Here is a 12,898-nt window from a genome sequence, read left to right as displayed (position 1 = left end):
CTGGAGCTGTTACAGTGCCCAGCTGCTGCAAGAAATCAGCTTGAATGCTTAAGGGGCTGGGGCATAGCCAACATGAGCCCCACACCGAAGGAGGGTGGAGGTGTTTAATGCAAACTAGGGGTCATCCAAGCGCCGCAAAAGGCCGCCATGCCCTGCACGCCCCTTTTCTCTTTTCATATGCAGACGAGGGTTGAAGCCAACTTTGACCCACTGCTTGGATGACATCACCATATGCAAATCCATCTGCTGCAGGCCCTCCCCCAGGAATGCTTGCACTAGTTGTTGCATTTGGTTTGTTGTTTGGGGGTGCTTCAGTATTACGCAGCCTTCTGCCCTCCCATGTTCATCTGAAAATATGTGTTCTCCCTGCAGTTGTTGTCCCCAGATGAGAGTTCCCTTGTGCTGCCTCAGTTGAATCTCCTTTACTTGACAGAGATGTGCCTGAGCAGCGGCCCTCCCCAGCCCTATCCCAAATCATACTTATTTTGCATAATAGATACCATGGTCATGAAGATTGTTCTCCCAGGGTGAGGTTCATTCATTGCATTCTGGGTATGCTGACCCCTGTGATTTCCCCAAATGTGGGAAACTCGACTGCATTATTTGTGGTAGTGGGGGACTGTGTTTGTGCTTTTCTCTGGTCAGCTCTGGTAAAAGTCAGATTTCTTTGCCTCAGATCTTCCTCTAGCCTTGTTCTTCTTTTGAGAGTTCTCTTGTGCTGTCTCAGTTGGATCTCCTTCACTTGACAGGGGGGTGCCCGAGCAGCGACCCTCCCCAGCTCTAGCCCAACTCCTACTTACCTGCCAAGTGAGATACTATGATCATGAAGGTGCTTCTCCCAGGGCAAGGCTTACCCATTGCACTCTGGGTGTGTTGCTCCTGCGATTTCCCCAAATGTGGGACACTTGACTGCATAATTTGTGTTTCCCCTGGTCGGCTCTCGTATAATTCAGATCTCTTTGTCTCAGGTCTCTCTCCAGCCTAGTTTGCTGTCTGTTTCCACTTCTCTTTTCTTGAGCCGCTCCCTTCTATGCCCTTGCGCACTATCCTGACTTCTCCCGTCTGCTTACTTTGTGCATTCCAACGCACAATGCGAACTACAGGTAGTGCTGCAGGGCCCACACCCTTTTACTTGCCTTACAGAGCAGCTCTGGAGCTGTTACAGTGCCCAGCTGCTGCAAGAAATCAGCTTGAATGCTTAAGGGGCTGGGGCATAGCCAACATGAGCCCCACACCGAAGGAGGGTGGAGGTGTTTAATGCGAACTAGGGGTCATCCAAGCGCCGCAAAAGGCCGCCATGCCCTGCACGCCCCTTTTCTCTTTTCATATGCAGACGAGGGTTGAAGCCAACTTTGACCCACTGCTTGGATGACAGAACCATATGCAAATCCATCTGCTGCAGGCCTTCCCCCAGGAATGCTTGCACTAGTTGTTGCATTTGGTTTGTTGTTTGGGGGTGCTTCAGTATTAGGCAGCCTTCTGCCCTCCCATGTTCATCTGAAAATATGTGTTCTCCCTGCAGTTGTTGTCCCCAGATGAGAGTTCCCTTGTGCTGCCTCAGTTGAATCTCCTTTACTTGACAGAGATGTGCCTGAGCAGCGGCCCTCCCCAGCCCTATCCCAAATCATACTTATTTTGCATAGGAGATACCATGGTCATGAAGATTGTTCTCCCAGGGTGAGGTTCATTCATTGCATTCTGGGTATGCTGACCCCTGTGATTTCCCCAAATGTGGGAAACTCGACTGCATTATTTGTGGTAGTGGGGGACTGTGTTTGTGCTTTCCTCTGGTCAGCTCTGGTAAAAGTCAGATTTCTTTGTCTCAGATCTTCCTCTAGCCTTGTTCTTCTTTCGAGAGTTCCCTTGCGCTGCCTCAGTTGGATCTCCTTCACTTGACAGGGGGGTGCCCGAGCAGTGACCCTCCCCAGCTCTAGCCCAACTCCTACTTACCTGCCAGGTGAGATACTATGATCATGAAGGTGCTTCTCCCAGGGCAAAGCTCACCCATTGCACTCTGGGTGTGCTGCTCCTGCGATTTCCCCAAATGTGGGAAACTTGACTGCATAATTTTTGTTTCCCTTGGTCGGCTCTCGTATAATTCAGATCTCTTTGTCTCAGGTCTCTCTCCAGCCTAGTTTGCTGTCTGTTTCCACTTCTCTTTTCTTGAGCCGCTCCCTTCTATGCCCTTGCGCACTATCCTGACGTCTCCCGTCTGCTTACTTTGTGCCTTCCAATGCACAATGCAAACTACAGGTAGTGCTGCAGGGCCCACACCCTTTTACTTGCCTTACAAAGCAGCTCTGGAGCTGTTACAGTGCCCAGCTGCTGCAAGAAATCAGCTTGAATGCTTAAGGGGCTGGGGCATAGCCAACATGAGCCCCACACCGAAGGAGGGTGGAGGTGTTTAATGCGAACTAGGGGTCATCCAAGCGCCGCAAAAGGCCGCCATGCCCTGCACGCCCCTTTTCTCTTTTCATATGCAGACGAGGGTTGAAGCCAACTTTGACCCACTGCTTGGATGACATCACCATATGCAAATCCATCTGCTGCAGGCCCTCCCCCAGGAATGCTTGCACTAGTTGTTGCATTTGGTTTGTTGTTTGGGGGTGCTTCAGTATTACGCAGCCTTCTGCCCTCCCATGTTCATCTGAAAATATGTGTTCTCCCTGCAGTTGTTGTCCCCAGATGAGAGTTCCCTTGTGCTGCCTCAGTTGAATCTCCTTTACTTGACAGAGATATGCCTGAGCAGCGGCCCTCCCCAGCCCTATCCCAAATCATACTTATTTTGCATAATAGATACCATGGTCATGAAGATTGTTCTCCCAGGGTGAGGTTCATTCATTGCATTCTGGGTATGCTGACCCCTGTGATTTCCCCAAATGTGGGAAACTCGACTGCATTATTTGTGGTAGTGGGGGACTGTGTTTGTGCTTTTCTCTGGTCAGCTCTGGTAAAAGTCAGATTTCTTTGCCTCAGATCTTCCTCTAGCCTTGTTCTTCTTTTGAGAGTTCTCTTGTGCTGTCTCAGTTGGATCTCCTTCACTTGACAGGGGGGTGCCCGAGCAGCGACCCTCCCCAGCTCTAGCCCAACTCCTACTTACCTGCCAAGTGAGATACTATGATCATGAAGGTGCTTCTCCCAGGGCAAGGCTTACCCATTGCACTCTGGGTGTGTTGCTCCTGCGATTTCCCCAAATGTGGGACACTTGACTGCATAATTTGTGTTTCCCCTGGTCGGCTCTCGTATAATTCAGATCTCTTTGTCTCAGGTCTCTCTCCAGCCTAGTTTGCTGTCTGTTTCCACTTCTCTTTTCTTGAGCCGCTCCCTTCTATGCCCTTGCGCACTATCCTGACTTTTCCCGTCTGCTTACTTTGTGCATTCCAACGCACAATGCGAACTACAGGTAGTGCTGCAGGGCCCACACCCTTTTACTTGCCTTACAGAGGAGCTCTGGAGCTGTTACAGTGCCCAGCTGCTGCAAGAAATCAGCTTGAATGCTTAAGGGGCTGGGGCATAGCACTCATGAGCCCCACACCGAAGGAGGGTGGAGGTGTTTAATGCGAACTAGGGGTCATCCAAGCGCCGCAAAAGGCCGCCATGCCCTGCACACCCCTTTTCTCTTTTCATATGCAGACGAGGGTTGAAGCCAACTTTGACCCACTGCTTGGATGACATCACCATATGCAAATCCATCTGCTGCAGGCCTTCCCCCAGGAATGCTTGTACTAGTTGTTGCATTTGGTTTGTTGTTTGGGGGTGCTTCAGTATTAGGCAGCCTTCTGCCCTCCCATGTTCATCTGAAAATATGTGTTCTCCCTGCAGTTGTTGTCCCCAGATGAGAGTTCCCTTGTGCTGCCTCAGTTGAATCTCCTTTACTTGACAGAGATGTGCCTGAGCAGCGGCCCTCCCCAGCCCTATCCCAAATCATACTTATTTTGCATAGGAGATACCATGGTCATGAAGATTGTTCTCCCAGGGTGAGGTTCATTCATTGCATTCTATGTATGCTGACCCCTGTGATTTCCCCAAATGTGGGAAACTCGACTGCATTATTTGTGGTAGTGGGGGACTGTGTTTGTGCTTTCCTCTGGTCAGCTCTGGTAAAAGTCAGATTTCTTTGTCTCAGATCTTCCTCTAGCCTTGTTCTTCTTTCGAGCGTTCCCTTGCGCTGCCTCAGTTGGATCTCCTTCACTTGACAGGGGGGTGCCCGAGCAGCGACCCTCCCCAGCACTAGCCCAACTCCTACTTACCTGCCAGGTGAGATACTATGATCATGAAGGTGCTTCTCCCAGGGCAAGGCTCACCCATTGCACTCTGGGTGTGCTGCTCCTGCGATTTACCCAAATGTGGGAAACTTGACTGCATAATTTTTGTTTCCCTTGGTCGGCTCTCGTATAATTCAGATCTCTTTGTCTCAGGTCTCTCACCAGCCTAGTTTGCTGTCTGTTTCCACTTCTCTTTTCTTGAGCCGCTCCCTTCTATGCCCTTGCGCACTATCCTGACTTCTCCCGTCTGCTTACTTTGTGCCTTCCAATGCACAATGCAAACTACAGGTAGTCCTGCAGGGCCCACACCCTTTTACTTGCCTTACAAAGCAGCTCTGGAGCTGTTACAGTGCCCAGCTGCTGCAAGAAATCAGCTTGAATGCTTAAGGGGCTGGGGCATAGCCAACATGAGCCCCACACCGAAGGAGGGTGGAGGTGTTTAATACGAACTAGGGGTCATCCAAGCGCCGCAAAAGGCCGCCATGCCCTGCACGCCCCTTTTCTCTTTTCATATGCAGACGAGGGTTGAAGCCAACTTTGACCCACTGCTTGGATGACATAACCATATGCAAATCAATCTGCTGCAGGCCTTCCCCCAGGAATGCTTGCACTAGTTGTTGCATTTGGTTTGTTGTTTGGGGGTGCTTCAGTATTAGGCAGCCTTCTGCCCTCCCATGTTCATCTGAAAATATGTGTTCTCCCTGCAGTTGTTGTCCCCAGATGAGAGTTCCCTTGTGCTGCCTCAGTTGAATCTCCTTTACTTGACAGAGATGTGCCTGAGCAGCGGCCCTCCCCAGCCCTATCCCAAATCATACTTATTTTGCATAGGAGATACCATGGTCATGAAGATTGTTCTCCCAGGGTGAGGTTCATTCATTGCATTCTAGGTATGCTGACCCCTGTGATTTCCCCAAATGTGGGAAACTTGACTGCATTATTTGTGGTAGTGGGGAACTGTGTTTGTGCTTTCCTCTGGTCAGCTCTGGTAAAAGTCAGATTTCTTTGTCTCATTTCTTCCTCTAGCCTTATTCTTCTTTCGAGAGTTCCTTTGTGCTGCCTCAGTTGGATCTCCTTCACTTGACAGGGGGGTGCTTGAGCAGCGACCCTCCCCAGCTCTAGCCCAACTCCTACTTACCTGCCAGGTGAGATACTATGATCATGAATGTGCTTCTCCCAGGGCAAGGCTCACCCATTGCACTCTGGGTGTGCTGCTCCTGCGATTTCCCCAAATGTGGGAAACTTGACTGCATAATTTGTGTTTCCCCTGGTCGGCTCTCGTATAATTCAGATCTCTTTTTCTCAGGTTTCTCTCCAGCCTAGTTTGCTGTCTGTTTCCACTTCTCTTTTCTTGAGCCGCTCCCTTCTATGCCCTTGCGCACTATCCTGACTTCTCCCGTCTGCTTACTTTGTGCCTTCCAACACACAATGCGAACTACAGGTAGTGCTGCAGGGCCCACACCCTTTTACTTGCCTTACAGAGCAGCTCTGGAGCTGTTACAGTGCCAAGCTGCTGCAAGAAATCAGCTTAAATGCTTCAGGGGCAGGGGCATTGCCAACATGAGCCCCACACCAAAGGAGGGTGGGGGTATTTAATGCGAACTAAGGGTCATCCAAGCGCCGCAAAAGGCCGCCATGCCCTGCATACCCCTTTTCTCTTTTCATATGCAGATGAGGGTTCCAGCCAACTTTGTCCCACTGCTTGGATGACATCACTGTATGCAAATGCGTCTTCTGCAAACCTTCCCCCAGGAATGCTTGTACTAGTTGTTGCATTTGGTTTGTTGTTTGGGGGTGCTTTAGTATTAGGCAGCCTTCTGCCCTCCCATGTTCATCTGAAAATATGTGTTCTCCCAGCAGTTGTTGTCCCCAGATGAGAGTTCCCTTGTGCTGCCTCAGTTGAATCTCCTTTACTTGACAGAGATATGCCTGAGCAGCGGCCCTCCCCAGCCCTATCCCAAATCATACTTATTTTGCATAGGAGATACCATGGTCATGAAGATTCTTCTCCCAGGGTGAGGTTCATTCATTGCATTCTGGGTATGCTGACCCCTGTGATTTCCCCAAATGTGGGAAACTCGACTGCATTATTTGTGGTAGTGGGGGACTGTGTTTGTGCTTTCCTCTGGTCAGCTCTGGTAAAAGTCAGATTTCTTTGTCTCAGATCTTCCTCTAGCCTTGTTCTTCTTTCGAGAGTTCCCTTGTGCTGCCTCAGTTGGATCTCCTTCACTTGACAGGGGGGTGCCCGAGCAGCGACCCTCCCCAGCTCTAGCCCAACTCCTACTTACCTGCCAGGTGAGATACTATGATCAGGAAGGTGCTTCTCCCAGGGCAAGGCTCACCCATTGCACTCTGGGTGTGCTGCTACTGCGATTTCCCCAAATGTGGGACACTTGACTGCATAATTTGTGTTTCCACTGGTCGGCTTTCATATAATTCAGATCTCTTTGTCTCAGGTCTCTCTCCAGCCTAGTTTGCTGTCTGTTTCCACTTCTTTTTTTTTGAGCCCCTCCCTTCTATACCCTTGTGCACTATCCTGACTTCTCCTCCTGTCTGCTTACTTTGTGCCTTCCAACGCACAATGCGAACTACAGGTAGTGCTGCAGGGCCCACACCCTTTTACTTGCCTTACAGAGCAGCTCTGGAGCTGTTACAGTGCCAAGCTGCTGCAAGAAATCAGCTTGAATGCTTCAGGGGCTGGGGCATTGCCAACATGAGCCCCACACCGAAGGAGGGTGGGGGTGTTTAATGTGAACTAGGGGTCATCCAAGCGCCGCAAAAGGCCGCCATGCCCTGCACGCCCCTTTTCTCTTTTCATATGCAGACGAGGGTTGAAGCCAACTTTGACCCACTACTTGGATGACACAACCATATGCAAATCCATCTGCTGCAGGCCTTCCCCCAGGAATGCTTGCACTAGTTGTTGCATTTGGTTTGTTGTTTGGGGGTGCTTCAGTATTAGGCAGCCTTCTGCCCTCCCATGTTCATCTGAAAATATGTGTTCTCCCTGCAGTTGTTGTCCCCAGATGTGAGTTCCCTTGTGCTGCCTCAGTTGAATCTCCTTTACTTGACAGAGATGTGCCTGAGCAGCGGCCCTCCCCAGCCCTATCCCAAATCATACTTATTTTGCATAGGAGATACCATGGTCATGAAGATTGTTCTCCCAGGGTGAGGTTCTATTCAAAATCGCAGTTGGTCCCAATGACGCGGTTGTTGTTTTTGGGAGTCATACTGGACACAGAAGAGGCTTTCTTCCAGTGGAAAGGCTATGGAGATCCAGAGTCTGGTCAAACAAATTCTAAAACCAGCAAGAGTGTTAATCCATCAATGCATTCTGTTGCTTGGAAAGATGGTTGCGGCCTACGAGGCCATTCAGTTTGGCAGGTTCCATGCCAGAGTGTTCCAGTGGGACCTGTTGGACAAGTGGTCCGGATCCCACCTACACATGCACCGGAGGATAATCCTGTCTTCCAAGACCAGAATCTCACTCCATTGGTGGCTGCACAGTTCTCACCTCCTAGAGGGGCGATGGTTCGGGATCCAGGACTGGATCCTAGGGACCACGGATGCAACCCTCCGAGGCTGGGGAGCAGTCACACAGGGGAAAACATCCAAGGAAGATGGTCAAGTCAGGAAAGTTGTCTCCACATAAATATTCTGGAGTTAAGGGCCATTTAATAACTGCAGACACAGTACGCACTGGGACGGGTGCCCAGCATCCTCTACGGACTAAGAGAAAAGGATTTACCGGTAGGTATTAAAATCCTATTTTCTCTAACGTCCTAGAGGATGCTGGGGACTCCGTAAGGACCATGGGGATAGACAGGCTCCGCAGGAGACATGGGTACTTTAAGAAAGACTTTAGTTCTTGGTGTACACTGGCTCCTCCCTCTATGCCCCTCCTCCAGACCTCAGTTTGATACTGTGCCCAGTGGAGACTGGATGCTTTCAGGAGCTCTCCTGAGCTTTCTGACAGAAAGTATTTTGTTAGGTTTTTAATTTTCAGGGAGCACTGCTGGCAACAGATTCCCTCATCGAGGGACTGAGGGGAGAGAAGCAGCCCTACTCTGAGTTGCAAGGTCCTGCTTCTTAGGCTACTGGACACCATTAGCTCCAGAGGGATTGGTACGCAGGATCTCACCATCGCCGTCCGTCCCAGAGCCGCGCCTCCGTCCCCCTTGCAGAGCCGGAGGATAGAAGCCGGGTGAGTATGAGAAGAAAAGAAGACTTCAGAGGTGGCAGAAGACTTCATGATCTTCACTGAAGTAACGCACAGCACTGCAGCTGTGCGCCATTGCTCCCATACAGCTCACACACTCCAGTCACTGCAGGGCGCAGGGGGGGGGGGGGGGGGCACCTGGGCAGCAATATAACCTCTTTTTGGCAAAAATATAACACATATACAGCTGGGCACTATATATATGTATGAGCCCCCACCAATTTTACAGTTTAAGCGGGACAGAAGCCCGCCGCCGAGGGTGCGGGGCTTCTCCCTCAGCACTCACCAGCGCCATTTTTTCTTCACAGCACCGCTGAGAGGAAGCTCCCCGGACTCTCCCCTGCTTATACCATAGTAGACAAGAGAGTTGAAAAGAGGGGGGGGGGGGCACATAATTCGGCGCAAATTACATACAGCAGTACTACTGGGCAAACATTAAGTTACTGTGTATTCCTGGGTTATATAGCGCTGGGGTGTGTGCTGGCATACTCTCTCTCTGTCTCTCCAAAGGGCCTTGTGGGGAAACTGTCTTCAGAAAAAGCATTCCCTGTGTGTGTGGTGTGTCGGTACACGTGTGTCGACATGTCTGAGGAAGAAGGCTATATTAGAGAGGAACAGGAGCAAATGAATGTGGTGTCTCCACCGACAGCTGATTGGATGGATATGTGGAGTGTTTTAAATGCTAGTGTAAACTCATTGCACAAAAGATTAGACAAGGCTGAAGCTTTGGGACAGTCAGGGTCTCAACCCATGCCTGATCCTATGTTGCAGGGACTGTCAGGGTCTCATAAGCGCCCACTATCCCAGATTGTTGACACAGATACCGACACGGATTCTGACTCCAGTGTCGATTACGATGATGCAAAGTTACAGCCAAAATTGGCAAAATCCATTCGATATATGATTATGGCAATAAAAGATGTTTTGCACATCAGAGAGGAATCCCCTGTCCCTGACAAGAGGGTACATATGTACAAGGGAAAAAAGCCTGAGGTAACCTTTGAGGGGGTCACACGAGCTGAACGAGTTATGTGAAAAAGCTTGGGAATCTCCAGATAAAAGACTGCAGATTTCCAAAAGGATTCTTATGGCGTATCCTTTCCTATCAATGGATAGGTTACGATGGGAATCCTCCCCTAGGGTGGACAAAGCATTAACACGCTTATCCAAGAAGGTAGCCCTCCCGTCCCAGTATACGGCTACCCTCAAAGAGTCTGCTGACCGCAAACAGGAGATTACCCTGAAGTCCATTTATACACATTCAGGTACCTTACTCAGACCGGCAATTGCGTCGGCCTGGGTGTGTAGTGCTGTAGCGGCATGGACGGATACCTTATCTGAGGGGATGGATACCCTAGATAAGGATACTATTTTATTGACCCTGGGGCATATAAGAGATGCTGTCCTATATATGTGTGTATGCAAACTACAGGTGGTGCTGCAGGGCTCACACCCTTTTACTTGTCTTGTAGAGCAACTCTGGAGCTGTTACTGGGTCCAGCTGCTGCAAGAAATCAGCTTGAATGCTTCAGGGGCTGGGGCATGGCCAACATGAGCCCACACTGATGGGGGGTGGGGGTGTATAAAGCGATTTAGGCGTCATCCAAGCGCAACCCCACAAAGGCCGCCATGCCCTGCGTGACCCTTTTCTCTTTTCATATGCAGACGAGGGTTGCAGCCAACTATGCCCACTGCTTGGATGACATCACCATATTCAAATCCATCTGCTGCAGGCCTTCCCCCAGGAATGCTTGCACTAGTTGCTGCATTTGGTTTGTTGTTTGGGGGTGCTTCAGTATTAGGCAGCCTTCTGCCCTCCCACATTCGTCTGAAAATGTGTTCTCCCTGCAGTTGTTGTCCCCAGATGAGAGTTCCCTTGTGCTGCCTCTGTTGAATCTCCTTAACTTGACAGGGGTGTGCCCGAGCAGCCGCCCTCCACAGCCCTATCCCAACACATACTTATCTTGCATATGAGGTCTCTTGATCATGAAGATAGTTCTCACAGGGTGAGGTTCATCCATTACATTTTAAAGTAGGAAGGTACAAATTACATATTCAAATTACATATATGTGCTGGATTCAAATGTTTTCCCCCCTTCCTTTCTCAATTGTGCCCATCAGCAGCTATTCTAATGTTGCTGCCAATGGGTGTGACACATTAATTTCTTCTGTGGGGTACACTGGACTCCACAAGGATTCACATTGGGGTGTAGAGTAGGATCTTGATCTGAGGCACCAACAGGCTCAAAGCTTTTGACTGTTCCCAAGATGCTCAGCGCCCCCTCCTCTATAACCTCGCTTCCATGAACAGGGAGCTCAGTTTGTAGTTGGTGCCTTCAGTAGCAGGCCACTTAACAGGGGGATGCCTCAGGCAGCCTATTCTTAGCTATTAATTTTGGCAAGAAAAGAAGAACTTTTTTTATAAGAATCTACAAGGGCTGCAGCAGGCTAGGTCTAATAGACTTCTTTACTGCAGCTCCATCACTCCCAATGGCGCAGTATACTCCCGTGCCCCGGTTGCTGGGTCACTGCAGCGGAGGCTCCGGTTTCTTCCTAAGGTCAGTCACACACACACACCGCCCTCCGGGATCACGAGGCCGCTGATGGGGGCGGGCCGTGTGCGCACTGGCGTGGACACTGATTACTGGGCAGCCGCTCCACTAGCCACCAGGGACAGTTAAGGTTGGGGTTTTTTCTCCTATATTAACCCCATTTTGTACTACCCGCAGTGCATTGTGATAGGTAATGGGGCCTGATTCAGGTTGGATCGCAATCCAACTGCAAAAACTGCTAAGAGCATACGCATCTGCCTGCATTTTCTGCGACACCCCGCAGATAATGCGATCGCCTCTGTCTGTGAATCGGTGAAGGGGGGGGTGGGAGGGGGGTCAACAACACTCCATTTCCAAGTCGGAGATGGAGCGGTGCGGGGGCATGGTTTCAAAATGGGGTCGGCAACGGAGAAACAGGAGGTGTGGTCAGAGCAGCTGCATGACATCACATGGGCCGGACTCTGCCAGTGGAGCCCCAGCGTCATGAGGTAGATTTTGTAGAGGCCGGGGAGGACTTCTGTTCCTGGAAACTAGCTGTGTTGTGCAGCTTTATTCCTCTGCCCCTACCTCTGGCAAGAAAGGACGCACCTCGCACTTTCTTGTTTCTTTGTGACCGAAAGGACTGCATTTGATAATGCGGAGCTTTCTTATGCTTTGAGGGAACATAAGGTAAAAAATTTGATTTTCCAACTGTAGCTGTGCGTGTTAATGCTTTGTCCATCCTAGGGGAGGATTTCCATCGTAACCTATCCGTTGATGGAAAAGGATACGCCATAAGAATCCTTTTGGAAATCTGCAGTCTTTTATCTGGAGATTCCCAAGCTTTTTCACATAACTCGTTCAGCTCGTGTGACCCCCTCAAAGGTTACCTCAGGCTTCTTTCCCTTGTACATATGTACCCTCTTGTCAGGGACAGGGGGTTCCTCTGTGATGTGCAAAACATCTTTTATTGCCATAATCATATATCGAATGGATTTTGCCAATTTTGGCTGTAACTTTGCATCATCGTAATCGACACTGGAGTCAGAATCCATGTCGGTATCTGTGTCAACAATCTGGGATAGTGGGCGCTTATGAGACCCTGACAGTCCCTGCAACATAGGATCAGGCATGGGTTGAGACCCTGACTGTCCCAAAGCTTCAGCCTTGTCTAATCTTTTGTACAATGAGTTTACACTAGCATTTAAAGCATTCCACATATCCATCCAATCAGGTGTCAGCGGAGACACCACATTCATTTGCTCCCGCTCCTCTCTAATATAGCCTTCTTCCTCAGACATGTCGATACACGTGTACCGACACACCACACACACAGGGAATGCTTTTTCTGAAGACAGTTTCCCCACAAGGCCCTTTGGAGAGACAGAGAGAGAGTATGCCAGCACACACCCCAGCGCTATATAACCCAGGAATAACACAATAACTTAATGTTTGTCCAGTAGCGCTGCTGTATGTAATTTGCGCCGAATTTTGTGCCCCCCCCTCTTTTCAACCCTCTTCTCTACCGTGGTATAAGCAGGGGAGAGTCCGGGGAGCTTCCTCTCAGCGGTGCTCTGGAGAAAAAATGGCTCTGGTGAGTGCTGAGGGAGAAGCCCCGCCCCCTCGGCGGCGGGCTTCTGTCCCGCTTAAACTGTAAAATTGGCGGGGGCTCATACATATATACAGTGCCCAGCTGTATATATGTTATATTTTTGCCAAAAAGAGGTTTATATTGCTGCCCAGGGTGCCCCCCCTGCGCCCTGCACCCTTACAGTGACCGGAGTATGTGAGGTGTATGGGAGCAATGGCGCACAGCTGCAGTGCTGTGCGTTACCTCAGTGAAGATCATGAACTCTGCGGAGCCCGTCTAACCCCATGGTCCTTAC

The 12,898-nt window shown here is 50.1% G+C and overlaps 12 non-coding genes across 12 annotated transcripts; all 12 read left to right on the top strand.

Moving 5' to 3' along the window:
- Window positions 1-476: 476 nt before the first annotated feature.
- On the top strand, window positions 477-640 carry LOC135025100 (U1 spliceosomal RNA). The gene has a single exon (XR_010221906.1). It is a non-coding gene; the product is annotated as a U1 spliceosomal RNA (small nuclear RNA).
- Window positions 641-792: 152 nt separating this feature from the next.
- On the top strand, window positions 793-955 carry LOC135025120 (U1 spliceosomal RNA). The gene has a single exon (XR_010221924.1). It is a non-coding gene; the product is annotated as a U1 spliceosomal RNA (small nuclear RNA).
- Window positions 956-1,626: 671 nt separating this feature from the next.
- On the top strand, window positions 1,627-1,790 carry LOC135025086 (U1 spliceosomal RNA). The gene has a single exon (XR_010221892.1). It is a non-coding gene; the product is annotated as a U1 spliceosomal RNA (small nuclear RNA).
- Window positions 1,791-1,942: 152 nt separating this feature from the next.
- On the top strand, window positions 1,943-2,105 carry LOC135025107 (U1 spliceosomal RNA). Its single transcript, XR_010221913.1, has one exon. It is a non-coding gene; the product is annotated as a U1 spliceosomal RNA (small nuclear RNA).
- Window positions 2,106-2,776: 671 nt separating this feature from the next.
- LOC135025099 (U1 spliceosomal RNA) lies at window positions 2,777-2,940 on the top strand. Its single transcript, XR_010221905.1, has one exon. It is a non-coding gene; the product is annotated as a U1 spliceosomal RNA (small nuclear RNA).
- Window positions 2,941-3,092: 152 nt separating this feature from the next.
- Window positions 3,093-3,255, top strand: LOC135025119 (U1 spliceosomal RNA). The gene has a single exon (XR_010221923.1). It is a non-coding gene; the product is annotated as a U1 spliceosomal RNA (small nuclear RNA).
- Window positions 3,256-3,926: 671 nt separating this feature from the next.
- LOC135025091 (U1 spliceosomal RNA) lies at window positions 3,927-4,090 on the top strand. Its single transcript, XR_010221897.1, has one exon. It is a non-coding gene; the product is annotated as a U1 spliceosomal RNA (small nuclear RNA).
- A 152-nt stretch (window positions 4,091-4,242) lies between these two features.
- Window positions 4,243-4,405, top strand: LOC135025106 (U1 spliceosomal RNA). The gene has a single exon (XR_010221912.1). It is a non-coding gene; the product is annotated as a U1 spliceosomal RNA (small nuclear RNA).
- A 671-nt stretch (window positions 4,406-5,076) lies between these two features.
- On the top strand, window positions 5,077-5,240 carry LOC135025096 (U1 spliceosomal RNA). The gene has a single exon (XR_010221902.1). It is a non-coding gene; the product is annotated as a U1 spliceosomal RNA (small nuclear RNA).
- Window positions 5,241-5,392: 152 nt separating this feature from the next.
- Window positions 5,393-5,555, top strand: LOC135025109 (U1 spliceosomal RNA). The gene has a single exon (XR_010221915.1). It is a non-coding gene; the product is annotated as a U1 spliceosomal RNA (small nuclear RNA).
- Window positions 5,556-6,226: 671 nt separating this feature from the next.
- LOC135025090 (U1 spliceosomal RNA) lies at window positions 6,227-6,390 on the top strand. The gene has a single exon (XR_010221896.1). It is a non-coding gene; the product is annotated as a U1 spliceosomal RNA (small nuclear RNA).
- Window positions 6,391-6,542: 152 nt separating this feature from the next.
- Window positions 6,543-6,705, top strand: LOC135025118 (U1 spliceosomal RNA). Its single transcript, XR_010221922.1, has one exon. It is a non-coding gene; the product is annotated as a U1 spliceosomal RNA (small nuclear RNA).
- Window positions 6,706-12,898: the final 6,193 nt, after the last annotated feature.

The sequence above is a fragment of the Pseudophryne corroboree genome, unplaced genomic scaffold (assembly GCF_028390025.1).
Source record: "Pseudophryne corroboree isolate aPseCor3 unplaced genomic scaffold, aPseCor3.hap2 scaffold_412, whole genome shotgun sequence".
Taxonomy (NCBI): Eukaryota; Metazoa; Chordata; class Amphibia; order Anura; family Myobatrachidae; genus Pseudophryne; species Pseudophryne corroboree.
The sequence above is the reverse complement of the archived record's forward strand: the minus strand, read 5'-3'. Positions and strand labels throughout refer to the sequence as shown.